This window comes from Babylonia areolata, chromosome 2 (assembly GCF_041734735.1).
Source record: "Babylonia areolata isolate BAREFJ2019XMU chromosome 2, ASM4173473v1, whole genome shotgun sequence".
In the NCBI taxonomy this organism is placed as follows: domain Eukaryota; kingdom Metazoa; phylum Mollusca; class Gastropoda; order Neogastropoda; family Buccinidae; genus Babylonia; species Babylonia areolata.
Genome location: NC_134877.1, coordinates 69,200,887 through 69,205,342, shown reverse-complemented (window position 1 = coordinate 69,205,342; position 4,456 = coordinate 69,200,887).

Here is a 4,456-nt window from a genome sequence, read left to right as displayed (position 1 = left end):
TACTCTTTGTGGGAAAAAGCTTATGATTCAACAATATATATGTGTGTACGTGCGTCTGAGTTTGTGTGTGCTGTGGAATGAATTATCAGCTCAAAATACCCTCACAAAGTACACAAAGATGTGCACATATGTAATCAGACATGTACATGAATGTTTGCATGCATACATGCACATGCACATTAGCACACGCACAAGAGAAACTGCTTTGGTGATGCCTGTTCTGATTCAACATGTCACCACCTACTAAGCCCCACACTGATAACTGCTTTATTGCTGAACCAGGCAGCACTTGTGCCTTCTGGAAACCTCCATCACAACCTCTGCTCATGAATCCACAAAGAAAGAAAGACTGACAACAACATGCCACAAGCATGGAAAGAAAACTAAAAAAAGCTTCATTAATCTAGTGTCAAATTACACATGTATCCAAAGATTTATTGTTCTTACCACATGCTCTATCATGGCAGAATTTAGTCACATCAGAGCAGGGTAATAAGTGATACAATATTAGACAAGTCTTTAATGTGAATGAAAAATTCAAGTTGTTCCATAAGATCATCTGTGCAATAAGACGAAAATAGATGTTATCTGTCAAGATAGAATTGCCACTGTCAGCCTTTGTCTACCCTTTCCTCTTAATTCCATACAATACCAACCCACACTTCTTCTAATTCTATACAATGACCCTCTCTTCTAACTTCATAAATGCAAATCCACACCTCTTCTAACTCAGTACAACACCATCCTACACCTCCCTAACTCCACACAACGTCTATCTTCTAACTCCACACAACGCCTATCTTCTAACTCCACACAACGCCTACCCACGCCTATCTTCTAACTCCATACATGAAAAAAACCAAACAGAATGGTAAAACAACGAAAAAACACTTCCGCCCTGAGCCTATCCCCCCACGCCCCCTCCCCTTCCCCACTCGCAACAACAAACAGGAAGCAGCTGACCTCTGCAAGGTGCCTAGAGCAGAATGACGAAATCGCAAGGCCTGAACCCTGCCTCCTGTTGTGCACAAGACTCGTGGAGCTCGAGCGGCTGGCGTCCAGGAAGGTGGATAGATATGCTGGTGGGTAGACAGGTAGGCAAATATATGGTGTGTAGGTAGGTGGGTGGAAAGGTTGGAAGTTGGACAGAGATGTGGGTGGGTGGATAGGTAGGAAAGTGGATAGATAAGCTGGTGGGTAGATGGGTAGGTAAACATAATATGGTGTGTAGGTGGGTGGGTGGATAGGTAGGAAGATGGATAGATATGCTGGTGGGTAGATGGCCAGGTAAACATATTGAGAGGAAGATGTTACAGACTTGCGACAATGGTACAGACAGGCTAGTAGGTACATAGACCAGTGGCTGGGTAAGCAGATAAGTTGAGAGATGAACAGGTAAGTGGTAAGCAAGTAGGAGGTAGATATGTAGGCAGGTGGATGGGAAGTTACACAGGCAGGCTGAGACAAACAGATAGGTACATAAGTAGGTAGACAGGTGGATGGGTAGGTAAGGTGAAACAAACAGGTAGGCACGTAAGCAAGTATGTTAGTAGGGAGGTCAACAGTGAAACGTATAAATACAAATGATTACAAAATGGCATCATCATCATAAATGATGCTGAAATGAATAAAGTAATATATTCACACAAATACGAAGGGGTTACAATGTCAATGATAAGAATAAGCTTTTCTAAAGCACTACAGTTATGAATATAATTTTAACAAAGTGTGTGTGTGTGCGCGTGCGTGCACACATTTGTATGTGTATGTTTGTGTCAGGAGAGCTCTGTGCACATGCGAGCGCATACATGTGTGTGTATTTGTGTATGTGTGTGAGTGTATGTACGTGTGTGTGTGCGCGCGCGCGGTGGGGGCTACAATGTGTGTGTGTTTGTGTATGTGTAGGGAGTGTAGGGGTGTGGATGTGTTACATGTGTGTCTATTTGCTTATGTGTGTGAGTGGGTGTACATGTGTGTGTGTGCGCGCGCGCGGTGGGGGCTACAATGTGTGTGTGTTTGTGTATGTGTAGGGAGTGTAGGGGTGTGGATGTGTTACATGTGTGTCTATTTGCTTATGTGTGTGAGTGGGTGTACGTGTGTGTGTGTGAGTCTGTGTGTGTGTGCGTCGTGGGTGCTACAATGTGTATGTGTGTGTTTGTGTATGGGGGTTGGGTGTATGGGGTGTGGATGTATGTGTATCTATGTCTGTATTGTGGGTAAACTATGGAATATTGGAATGTGCATGTGTGTGTGTTGTGTGTGTGTGTGCATGCGTGTGTGTGTGTGTGTTGGGGGTGGGGGGTGGGGGGACGCGGGGGGCTCGTGTGCTTTTACATGTAGTGTTGCGCCTGTGCACTTTTGTTTGTGCTTTCATATCTGTGAATCTGCATATTTGTTGCATATCTTTGTGCATGTGTGTGTGTGTGTGTTTTAATTACATTTATTTGCTTGTTCATTTATTCATTATCATTATTATCAGTTTCCCCTCCTGCATTTTATTTTATTTTTTAATCAGTCTGATAACTTTAAAAACAAATTTTTTTAATACTTTTTTGGGGATATATTTTAAAAATCTTTATTTCATTTGTTTATTCTATTCTAACTTTATCACTTATTTCTTATGTTTTTGTCAGCTAATTTATTCATTTGTTTATCTATTCATTAATTCAATGATGTATCTGTTTATTTGTTTATGCATCTTTTCTTGGTTTTTTTTTTTCTTCTCCTCAAGGCCTGCGTGAGCAGGCTGTATCAGCTTAGCAGGTATGGTGAAGCATATATGGATTTGTCCGAATGCAGTGATGCCTCCTTTAGTAATTGAAGAGAACTGCCTGACCAAGTTCTGGCACTGGGTGGAGTGAGAAGAATTGAAGGAAGGTGCTTCCACAAGGACAAAACACTAAGCCCAAATGGGACCTTCAACTCTCATCACTATAGTATAATATAAATTCTTCCTTTGTTTTTCCCTTATATGTACATAAATTTTTGTTTGAAGTATTTTTTTCAAGAAAGCTGACTGCAGTATCACAAAGGCAACTGCAGACATGTGTAACTGACAGAACAAAATGGAAAGAGGACACATACATCTGTAAATTTAAGAATTTCTTCTTGAAAGGCAGCCAACTCCAATGTTGAAGAATCTCCTGCACTGGGATAGCCAATGGTTGGTCCACTTCAAATGAAAATAGAATAGAATAAAATAAAATGAAATAAAATAAGCTAAAAGAAAAGAAAATAATAGGGTTGGGGTTAGTTACCAGGCATAGTGCTTTCACACTAATAGCCTTGAGATGGCCTTTGTGGTCGGCAGGCTCTGAGCACCATGATTTGAAATTTGAAGGTGATTAGGCAATGTCCAATCAATCAAATTACAGAAAAACTTAATTACTGCCCATTAGTCCCCCTGGCATGTAAGGCAACAATGAAGATCTGCCACTCTGGTCTGTTCTGGGCCAGTCTTTGAATGGTATCACAGGTGTGCTTCAGGGTCTGGAGTTATCATTCAACTGTTCTGCATCAGGTGTTCTTTGGGTGTTCCCTCTTGTGTCTACCTTTTGGTGCTCAGTGAAGGGCTGTCTGGGTACGGCTGCGAAACTTGGACAGTGTACCAACGACATGCCAAGAAGCTGAACCACTTCCACACAACATGCCTCAGGAAGCTACTGAACATCAAGTGGCAAGACAGGACCCCAGACACAGAGGTGCTCGCAAAAGCCACCCTTCCCAGCATCTTCACCATCCTGATGCAGTCCCAGCTTCGCTGGGCTGGACATGTGGTGCACATGCCAGACCATCGGCTGCCCAAAAGGCTCTTCTATGGCGAGCTGTATCAAGGGAAGAGATCACACGGAGGTCAGAAGAAGCGCTTCAGAGATACTCTGAAAGTCTCTCTTAAAGCGTTTGATATCAACCCTGACTCCTGGGAGGAATCTGCAGTGGACCATGACAAATGGCGCGCTGCTGTGCACAAAGGCGCCATGTTGTGCGAGGCCAACAGGACTGCTGCAGCTGTTCAGAAGAGGCAGGCCAGAAAGTCACGGGCAAACAAGCTCCCTGACAATGATATGCCTGTCTTTGTCTGCCCCAACTGTCAGCGAACATTTTGTGCACAGATTGGACTATTCAGCCATCTGCGCATTCACAAATAGATTCATGAGCATCCTCCCCCCCACCCCACCACCACCCTCCCCCCATCCCCCAGCTGGATGACAACGATGGTCATCATCGATCTTGATGGACACACCACCACCTTTTGGTGCTCAGTGAAGGGCTGTCTGGGTGATATTATCTTGCTTTCTTCACATGACATACCCAATCCTTTTCCAGGCCCACTATGACTGGGAAGGTGACTACACCTAGCTCCTGTGACATCTGATGGGGGAAAGATGGGAGGGAGGATGAGAGAGGGATAAGGTGGGGGCAGAGTTTTTAAAAAGCATCTTTCAACATGTGTTCA